Below are 11,907 nucleotides of genomic sequence, written 5' to 3' on the forward strand. Positions count from 1 at the left end.
ACAAAGCCTAAACATACGTCTCGCAGGCGTACTATACCTCAAAAACTCAAAAATGGCAGGACTTACCTTAGTGATGCAGGTACCATCGGCGAGCTCCTGTCGGCCACTGGGTTGGTTAAAGAGAACGAGGCGCTAACTTCAACCGTTAGAAAGAGAAATAGAATTTAAGATTGTGTGTACGCCTCGCAGGCGTAGATAAGGCTTCTAGGGTTAATAAATAACTACGAAATTTGGCTGAAGCTGTTTTTAATAATACATCCGAAAACAATAAATAAACGTAGAAAATACAACAAAATGATTTACGAAAGGAAGGTTCGAGAATGTTCCGAAGCGCGTCACTTAGACAAAATAATTCGATCTCGATGTCGCGGTCACTACAAGAACAAACGTTTAAAATTTCGTGCGGTACCCGGCGTTGCCGAGGATTATCCTTAACCCTTTACGGCGCCGAATTGCAGATCTGCATCATACCATTCGAACTCCTTCAATTGTTCAAAGAAACAAAAAAATACTATTTGGCGCAGCGTTGCATATCCACAGCAAAGCTTTCTTACGAATTAGTTTGTTTTATTTTTACTAGATGGCGCTACTTTACATTTTATGGTCATTTGAATATAAAAACTTGTCATAAACGGTTCATATAGTTCGCACGCGTGTTCAATTGTTTGTTTTTATTACTGATATTGAAAATATCGCCGTGAAATTGTGCTGAAGTAAGAGTAAGTCCTTCTTTTTTATCAATTTAATGTTCTTTCAATGAATTTTACTATATTTACAGCGATACGCTACACTTTTGTTATGATGCAGTAATGCATCATTGCGCTAAACGATCAAAATCCATTAGTTTGTTTCTAGAAAGCATGTTTTTTTCTTTCAGTCTCATTATGAGTTCGAGGCTTCCACGTTTAGGTGCCAAAGTTCCATCTTTGACGACTCAAGAATTAGAAGACATTCTGGGCCATTGGCAAGATAGTGATGATGGCTTAGACTACTCAGATGACGAAGACTTAGCTGATCCATCGTACATATTGGAACGGAATGGGCAGAATTTACGCGAAGATTCGGATGAGGAACCAGAAATACCAGATCTCGAAGAACAGGACAACAACATCTTGTCACCAAACTTGGAGGACAATATCAACACTACAGTCGCACAATATGAGACACCGCCTGGTGTTCCAATACCGAGTACCAGTTCAACTACTACTTCAAGAAGTTCACGTGCTCCTAAGACAAATATTTTATGGAAAAATAAAAACTTAGGGCTTAGCGAAGACCATATGAAGTTTCGGGGATCTTCTATCTTACCCAACGAAATATTAGAGCTGCAGACACCTTATCAGGTATTTTCATATTTATTTACTGATGACTTTATCGATCTTATTAGAGACGAAACAAACCTGTATAGCGTGCAAAAAGATGCCAGTAAGCCTATAAATGTTACAAGCCAGGAAATAAGACAGTTCATAGGAATTATATTCTTCATGTCCATAATTCATATGCCTAATGTGCGAATGTACTGGTCAGAGAAATATGGTTACGCCCACATACGCGAGACCATGACGGTAAAACGGTTTGAGTTTTTGAGACAGTCGCTACATTTCAATGATAACGCCAAAATGAAACCATATGGTCAGCCAAATTCTGACCGATTGTATAAAATCAGACCTATGATTGAGAAATTAAATCATAATTTTGCTAGAGTGCCTTTTGAACAACATTTGTCTGTTGATGAACAAATGTGTTCCACCAAAGCGCGAAGTGCCCTAAAGCAATATTTGCCAGATAAACCTCACAAATGGGGCTTCAAGCTGTTTGTGATTTGTGGTGTATCTGGATATGGCTACAAGTTCGAAGTCTACAGTGGCCAAGAAAACATATGCGCAGATGGTGAGCCTCAGTTAGGTGCGTCATCTAACGTAGTGGTCCGACTTGCCAGAGACATACCTGACAACCAAAACTACCGATTGTTTTTTGACAACTACTATACATCATTACCCTTGATCGAATTCTTATCGCACCGTGGTATATTGGCTCTGGGCACCGTTAGGAGAAATCGCACACCTAACTGTAAACTTCCAGAAGAAAAACAGTTGAAAAAACAACCCAGAGGGACATCAGTTGAACAGGTTGTAAACTATAACGGTGTTGACATATCTTTAGTAGCCTGGAGGGACAATAAGGTTGTAAATCTGACCTCTAACTTTGCTGGCAAAACCCCTACATCAACTGTTAGTAGATTTGACAAGTCGCAAAAGAAACATATTATGGTAGAGCGGCCTTTTATTGTAGCAGAATACAATCGTCACATGGGTGGTGTGGACTTGATGGACTCCGTAATGGGCCACTATAAAATTAGACTTCGCAGTAAACGTTGGTTCATACGGCTATTTTATCATTTTCTCGATATGACGATGTGCAATGCATGGTTGCTATATAGAAGAATTCATGCTGATACCAACAATAAGGATCGGATGCTAAATTCCGCCGATTTTAGGCTAGAAATTGCTGAGACGTTAGTAAAATATAAAAAAAACGAACCGGCTCAAACGTACCAGTGATGTAGAATCACTGATTCAGGATAAAAAGAAGAAAGGACCATGCCAGTACATACCACCAAAAGAGGTCAGATTGGACCAGGTAGGGCACTGGCCTGTATGGACTAAAAAGAGGCTGAGATGCAAACTTCCAGGATGTAAAGGAACAGCCCAAACAGAATGTCAAAAATGTGGTGTGGCCTTATGTTTCAACAAAAATAATAACTGTTTTAAAATGTTTCATACTTCCTAACTTTTGGTATGTTTTGACACCATGATGCACTTCTGCATCACAATGTTTTTTTTCAAAAAAATATATATGTTTTGACATAGGATTTTTTAAATTATTTTTCCCACTATGTATAGTTGTTGTTTTACCTGGAGGTAATAAAATAAATATAAAAAAAGTTCTTGCGCCGTAAAGGGTTAAGAGATAGACGTATACCATCTGCGACTATTCTGTAGGCCTTTTTAAGATATACAACTCCGTAGTACATTATTTTGATATATCTCATAAGGTTTAGCCAGCGTTAGCAATATAAGCACCCGAAAATATTTCTTTTACAACTTGATTATAAAACATCGTTTTTTATCCACTTTCTATAATTATAATATGCATGTTTCATAAATATAAACCTTCCTGAAGAAATTCTCTAAATGATAGTGAAAACCTCATCAAAATCCGGTGGGTAGCTTAGAAGAACTAAGCGCACAAACAGACAGACGCGGATAGCGACTTTAAGAGGTGTTATTTTGATATTCAATCGTAAAAGATCAATGGTTTCGTTGCTTGTGTGGCACGTAGCGCCGTCTTGTTGAAAGTAAACGTTGTCCAGATCAATACCATCCAATTCCGGCAATAAAAATCTTTAATCATCTCTCGATAGCGCAATCCATTCACCGTAACTGTTGCTCCAGCCTCATTTTCGAAAAAGTAAAGTCCAATGACTCCGCCGGACCATAAACCGCACCAAACAGTCACACGTTGAGGATAGAGGGGCTTTTCAACAATAACTCTTGGGTTTTCCGAGCCCCAGATGCGACAATTTTGCTTGTTGACGAAGCCACCGAGGTGGAAATAGGCCTCATCACTCAAGATGATTTGCATTTGATTCACTCAAGTGAATTTTAATAATTTCAATGCGTTGTTGAAGCGTGTATCGTTCCATTTTTATTAATGGCGTAGTTTCTACTTGTCAAATGTCAAAAAATGACAGCTTCAAAAGTAACATCTACTGAAATAGCGGGCTATTCAAAATAACACCTCTTATTGGAAAACCCTGTATTTAGAGAAGTTTTTGACCCAATTTTCTAACTCCAAAATCTAAAAAAAAAATAGTCTAATAAAATGTAGCATTTCGTACACGATTTTTTTACACATTTTTCTTTCAGTTTTGGTATTATTTTTAATTTGTTATTATTATTTGTTTGGTACCCCGCCATGCGCATGTTGCTTTTAGGTCAGACAGATGGGGCTGTTTTTACTTATCACACAAGACACCCATATAATATAAAAATGAATTCGAACGCAACATTGTGTTAAAATTTCAAAGCAATCGGCGGAGAACTTTTGGAGATAGATTAGCAATGAGGCTCACATTATCAAATGATGTTTTAAAATATTTAAAGTAGCGATGAGTCGTTCATGAGCAAACCCTAGCAACTCAAGTCTTGTGAGGTGTCACAAAAACACGGCATAATAAACCAAAAAAATTAATATTAAAATTATACTTTCGGCAATAGAAATATCAACTCATATTGCAACTCACCAATTTCCTTCAGGGCTTTAATCAGACCAGAAATTCTCAATACTTTCGGGGCTAAATCGACTCCCGGTTTCTTTTGTCCCTTGGCAAATGGCACACCAATAATGCCGACTTTATGTTGTGAAATTTCCTCGTGTTTCATTTTCATGAGCTGTATTCGTGCAGTGAAAGTCCCAAAACTAGGACTGATTATTTTGCCAAAGGTTGCCGTCTTTTTTAAAGAAAACCCGTCTGAGAAAAATGTAGATTGGATTCGTTGATGCATTAACTTTTAATTTTTCTAGGAATGTTGATATTTTGCTGTTGAATAATGCGTTTGTGCAAAGAAAAAATTGTATTTTTAAATTAAAATTTCTGAGAAGAATTCAAAAATCACATGTTTTGATAGACGTATTTAAATTCTTCAAATTATTTTCGACAGTTTATTTTTACATTACTCTTCCCTGTCTGAACAATGTTATGGCCCCGTAGTAAGCGTTCAAATATGGTTTTAAAGGGAGATATGTAAATAAGAATGTTAGAGGGAGCGCGCTAATATTAAAACACACAACTAGTTTAAAATAGAGCAAAAATCTCTCAACAAATGCTTTAGTTTCATTCAAAGATACACTGTGAATTTGTTCATACCTATAACATATTAAATAACAGAACAAAACGATTTTTTAATAATTTTCGGAGCTTACTTTGCTATTTTTTTCTATCAAGGGAATTTTATATAATTAACGTTTCCGCATAACAAATAATTATCTTCAAAAATAACATATATTTTTGTTGGAACTTAAAAACTTAAAGAGTTAACAAAAAAACTTGTTATAAATCGGGTATGCTGGGGCTTAAGATAAGGTCGCCCTTGAGGTGGTTTTGCACAAAAACGGCGCTATATAAATCATCCAAATATTATTATTATTATTAAGGCGATGCACTACGTCGTGTAATATTTTAAATCGAGCCGCTATCAATAACACCCCTTACGTAGATGGCGATAAGGTTTAAATTCCCACCTAACACCATCCGCCTGTTTTGATTTATGCAAGAAAAAAATATGGCCAAAAAGTGCCTTTTATTTTATTTTGTGGATGTTCAGGCATAAATATTTTCTTTTTTTCCGATCATTTTATAAATAACTTAATTTGCCACATTATGCAATAAAATCATAACCGAAAATGGATTCGTAAGTAGGAGATTTTGAACTTTAAAGCAGTTTTCATGTGCCTTATACATTATGTTTTCTGGGTTTATAAAAATACTTATCTAAAAAATACTCGATTATTTCAAAGGCCAAGATGTATTCTACTCGCAGTATTTAATTAAAGCATCTGAACCATTTCTAGGCGACCAAATTTTCAAACCAAAAACACATGATTTTGCATTACTACGTAGTGCATCGCCTTAACTATACTGCCACCCGGTTGGGCAGCGTTGTGAGACGAGTTAAGGTAGGGTCTGTACGAAGGGATTTATTAATGTGGGATTTGAAGAGGAACGGATTATATCGAGAAAAAACAGATTAATGAGCAAAATAAAGGAGAACAACAGAAATATCTTCAATATAGATTTGCATGGAAACCAATATAGCCACTGACTTTTGGTTTTAGCCCATTTAGCACAGTCTCTTTTGCACTTTTGCATTTAAATTTCATGATGATCGTGATATTACATAGCATTTTTTATGTTCTTCTTTATTATATGGTTTGTTTCCTATGTTTTCGTAGGTACCTACCTACATATTAAATAAAACTGAGTTTTCATAAAACCGTTTTTTAGCATGGTCATACCAAATCCTTTTTGTGTTTTATTCACCATGAATTATCGGAAACGAACGAAGCAACATCATACGGCGCGAAATGCCGCTTACGGTTGCTTCGTTCCTTTCCCATAATTCGTGGTTCGGTTCGCGCTTTTTTAGTCCTGTTTATACGCACCCTGATATGAACTTGCGAAACTTAAACTTGTACGTATTTAAAAGAAAGACAAACTCTACTGGAATGCTGCAGACAGAACACAACGCCTTGGACCACTTGGCCACTGATGATTGTGAATTGAAGCGATATACTATTAAAATGTTTTCTGTAAAAATACCATTTAATAAGAAGATAATACTAATAATAGAGTAACTAATAATAATAGATAACACAGAAAAATGAAAAGATAACGGTCTCAACTGGGAATTGAACCTAGGAACTATGTCTTACTGGGAAAATGTCTTTAATCACTCAACCATTGGGACATAATTATAATGTCATTTTTGTCGATTTTCAAATTCAGAATTAACAAAATCTTGCAACTAATTTTTCCCATATTTATTAATGATTACAAAGTTAATGATTATAAATTATTAAATTATTCTTGGCAAAGATTGAACCTAGACCTCTTGGCCATGAGGCAAGCCTTTTACCACTGAGCCACGGAGTCCGAGATAAAATATTCCACGCGCCTTATTCATCCTTGACTTTGTGATAAAAATGTTGATAACCTTTGCTGATTTCAAAGTGTGCTAAACAAACGATCCACATACTTGAACATTTTTTTCAGCAAGTATTTTATAGTAAAAATATTTGTTGATAATGAAATAGCTATACAGGGTGTATCAGCAAAACCAATCTACCAGTAAAACTAACCAGCGATTCTTGAGCACAAAACATAACTGTCATTCATTGATATAAATACAAAGACGCGTTATATTCATATTGATTGAATAAAAAATATTGCATGTTCCAGTTTCAACATTGAAATCGAATAACGAAACGCACAAGAAAAGAATAGCCACAACGAATACGTGTGAATGAATGAAATGGCTACAAATAACATCATTCATAGCTAAATGGAATGGAAAGCATTAGAAAGAGATAGCCATTCAAAGAATATGTGTATGGGTGAAACAGCTATATTGTTAAGAATGCCTCCCGTTTGTGTATGCTTGGTGGGCTTGATGGGCGAGCGGGAAGTTACAGGAGAGCGACGAGCAGAGTAGTAGAATATGACTTACGTTCTGTCACTAGGTTGTCCTTCATACACTTATGTGTTTCTACGTTCGCTATCACACTTTATGTTACGTTTATTCGACGTTCAACGTTTTCGGGTAGCAAAAATTAGTACTAATAATTATTGTTTTTATTGAAATAATAATTTTGAGTACATGCGAATGGAAAAAACAGATTAGATCAGATTTGGTTTTTGCTCTAGAAACAAAAGAAAAGGAAGGTAATTTTTCACAAAAAAACAGCCTAGAACGACGTGTTTCTGACAGCTTGCTGACCGACGGACTTATCTTCGAAACTAAACGCAGTAAATCACAAGTTTGTCCACTGGACCTAGTTCAGCGAAATGACGCACATTGTCTCAGTAACCTATCTACCCTTTTAATTAGAAAAATGTTTTTGTATGGGAAAAAAAATAATGGAATTTCTTGATAAGCATTCTACTTTCTTTTTTACTTCCGCCATTGTTTAGAATCACCTCTACCCTGTATAAAATTTTAATAAACATATTATTTGGTAAGGCGGTACAATTTACAAGAACAGAATTTTGCAAAACAAAGAAAGTTATTATGAAAATAGTTTTAGCCGGCGTGTTTCGATAGCTCTCGGAAATAACCGGATATATTTCCGGCCGCGAGTTTCTTCCCAAAATATAAAATATCGAAAGGGGAACGAAATGGATCTATGAGACGATGCCACCAGAATAATGAAAGTCCTACCTTGGTCCTGGTATCCTCAATGCTCCTTCTTTCTGCCAGCACGTAAAAAAACTCCACGGCTATTGCACTTCACTCGGAGTGCAACCTAACAGAGGCGGTGCAGAAACTGTACTGGTGAACCTTTCATCACTGGTAAGATTACTAACGGGACACTGCCATCTCAGGAGACACATGCAGATATTGGGAGTGGAAAACACCAAATGATGCAGGAAATGTGAAGAGGATGAAGAGACTCCAATTCACCTATGGTGCCAATGTCCTGCCCTGGTGGAAACTAGGCTCAGATACCTGGGGAGACATAGCCACATACCCAATAACAACCCGGGTGAACTTTATTAAAGGGACTGGGTTGTTGTTAAAGGATTGAGGTAAAATGGGAGATAGGACAATGGGCCTATGGCCTAAGTGCTCACGGGAACTACGTGTAAACCGTCTCTGCCCTTAAAAAAAAGATCCTTTCGTCTCCTGGTGACAAGGTTACAAGGACGGGAAGTTAGGGAATAATTATTGAAAATAACCATAGACATATGAATATTAGTAGACCTGCCCTAAGTGATTAAAAGCGTATTATCCCCACTCCCCATACCGGTTCCATTGGAGCCGGCTGTGCTCGCGTATGGCCTCAAGTGAAATTTGAAAACGTGACGTCATCATTCTTGTGCGAACTATGGTCGAGGCATCATCGGTTCATTTTACGAAATAACACGGCTAAATGTTGACTTGTGCTATGAAAACTTGTAAAAATAGATGTGAAAAAGAGAACAAACACAATTGTCGTATTACATTCCATATATAAGCATTATTTTACTTTATTTTAAGCATATTCACATCATATAATATGGATCAGTTGTAGAAACATAATATACTATCACATCGAGAAACGTCTGGACGCGAAACACAAAGCTGGTTGGTTGCTGGGAAGTAAATTATGAACATTTATAAAAGTGTCTTAACTAAATACTTAATAAACGAAATATTCGACTCTGAAAATAGAACCGAATTTTTTTGCCGAATTTGGACTTGGCAAATTTGTTCATAACGTGGCGAGTAATTTGCGCTCCCATGTAAAAATGTATATTCATTCAAAAGCAGATTTTACTTTTAAGAAGTAAATGGTGATATTATAATGCGAGATGCCTATTTACTGTCAGATTGATTTATTGACGAATCACAGTCAGCTTCACCCCCTTCGTTCTTCAACAGTTGATTTTACCCCTCGCCATTATCTTCTCGTCTATTAATACCTATGTCTGTGAAAATAACCATCGTTTATATGCCCCAACATGGCGCATGGCGGGCTGCCCGGCAAACAAAAACAAAAAAATTCTGTCACACGTCGCAATTGATCACACTGCCACACGTCGCAATGGATCACATGATACGCGCTCTGTCTCGTGTGTACGGTGCTGCTGGAAACGAAACTCGTGCTTACCACGTGATACGCTATGTTGTACCCAGTTGCAATGGGTGATGGATTTTTTTGTTTGTTTGTTGAAAGAAAATGCTGTCAGATCATCATCATCATCACTTTTGGCTCTACAACCCCTGGTGGGTCTTGCTTGGCCTCCTCAAGAGTCTTCCTCCACTCATCTCGGTCCCGCGCCAGCTCTCTCCAGTTCGAAGCTCCAAGGCAGACAAATCTTTGAGGACGTTGTCGCTCCATCTTAACCTTGGCCTTCCCAGGCTCCTTCTCCCTATCGGTCTTGAGCTCAGCAGGGACTTTGGTTCTTGATGCTCGCTCATTCTCTCCACATGACCTAGCCACCGAAGTCTTCCCAGTGACATGAACTTTGTGACGTTTAGCTCCTTAAACAGAGTATAGAGCTCATTGTTAAAATGCTGTCAGATAATGCTGCTAAATTTGCTCGTCAATCGCTTATTAAAGTCTTTCAGATATATTCTGATACACCCTGTAGAGATGAGTAATTTTATTTATAAATTTGGATGTGTATATGTGAGTTTAATTTTTACGCATTATCTGAGTACTAGGATGAGATACGAACTAGAATCAAAGTCAATATATGTACAATATGGTCAATTTGACCTCTGAGGTCACCAGAGCACGCAATATGTAAAAATTTCATGAAAAATACCACTTGACCTCATCATAACAGGGCCTATACTATTTATAATTTAAATTGGTGGCATTGCCTCGTTTTTGCCAATAGTCTAAAATTACTTATAAGGATTTGTGATGAGCAATATTGTGTTATGGCCAGAGATGTCCAAAATGGGTACCAAAACCATTTGAAATGCAAAATGGAAATGGGTCAAAACTTTTCCATTTGAAAATGCAAAATGCAAAATGGTTTTTAGAAAACCATTTCAAATGCAAAATGCAAAATACCTATTTTCAAAATGCATTGAAAATGCAAAATACCTATTTTCAAAATGCATTGAAAATGCAAAACGGTTTCTCAGGTCAAACAAATAAAATAATTTTAGAATTAGAACAATTTTGTCATGTAATAATGGAAATCTATGTAGAACAAACATATTACATGATGGTAAATCCAAAAAAACCACGACTACAGATTATGAAACCACAAAAAATTTGCGCGGGACTAATGTTACCAACGTAAAAACATAGAAACTGCTATCTAACATTTAATATTACAGCGTCATGGCCCCATGTTCAGTATTTGAATCAGTACTTTTTGTAATGGTATCACTCAATTGCCAGGGCTCCTACCAGGGAGCAACTTGACAAATGGAAATTATCTCTCATAGCGAGGTTGAGGAACGACTGATATTTGGGGCTTATGAAAAAAAGATGAGTGGAGATAGTAGGAAGAATGTTACAAAAAAGCATTTAAAATGGAAAATGCATTGAGAAAAGCATTTAAAATGCAAAATGCAAAATGGTTTTTAGAAAAGCATTTAAAATGCAAAATGGAAAATACCCATTTTGCATTTTGCATTTCCATTTGAAATGGATTTATTTGAAGTAAAGCACATCTCTGGTTATGGCCTGATGAAATGTACAAAAAAATGTGTCACCATGTCATATACACGTTCGAGAAATCCAATCAAATTAGTTGACTGTATTAACACTATATGGTCGGGCATTTTACCGCCAAAATTGTAACCAAAACCGGGTGTTTTTTTTATTTTAGCGCCAAAATTAGACTTTCCACAAAATATTCATATCTTATGATCTATTTCATATTTTTTGATGAAACTTTCAGTGTTTTACTTTAAAAAGATGTCTCTATTTATTTACTTAGCAATGTATGTGTAATTCCTTTTTTTATGAACAAAAACTTTCTACTTTCTTGGGAATCATAGAAAAAACAGTATTTCACAATCGAAATAACATATCGAAATTTATTCATACAAAATTACAAGATTATTTAGAAATTTTCAATACATATAAAAAAAAACTATAACGTAATAGTGCTTCAATGTGTGATAGCGTTCGAAACACTTTCCTTTATGCAGGGGCACATTGCAAAACTTGCACATGTACCGCGTTTCACTGCGTAGTTTGTGAGCGAAACATACGCGATAACGATTTTATATTTTTTTGTTGTGTTTCAAACTCATTTTATTGACAGGTAGATAGATCGGGTACCGCCGACAATAGAAAACACATGACCCCGCACCCATTTAGAACCTCTTGTTTACAATTTTCCCGCTCCTTACCGCTTTGCGCAACAAAACGAGTAAACTCGTCTCCCGCGTCTTACTGTAAAAAGGCGTATGACAAGTTTTCTCATTTTTCGCAAAGAATGTGTTAAAAAAGATGTATTGTCTCCAGTAAAATCCATCAAACAAGGTCTTTGATCCCAAACTTATGTTTTCAGACCATATTTTACATTTGACATCAATAATAAGATTTTGCATACAGTATTATAACCCCGACACAATGATGGCTATGTATATTGCAATATAAGGTTTAAAATTG

This window comes from Hesperophylax consimilis, chromosome 19, assembly GCF_061612785.1.
Source record: "Hesperophylax consimilis isolate HC1 chromosome 19, BYU_Hcon_1.0, whole genome shotgun sequence".
Taxonomy (NCBI): Eukaryota; Metazoa; Arthropoda; class Insecta; order Trichoptera; family Limnephilidae; genus Hesperophylax; species Hesperophylax consimilis.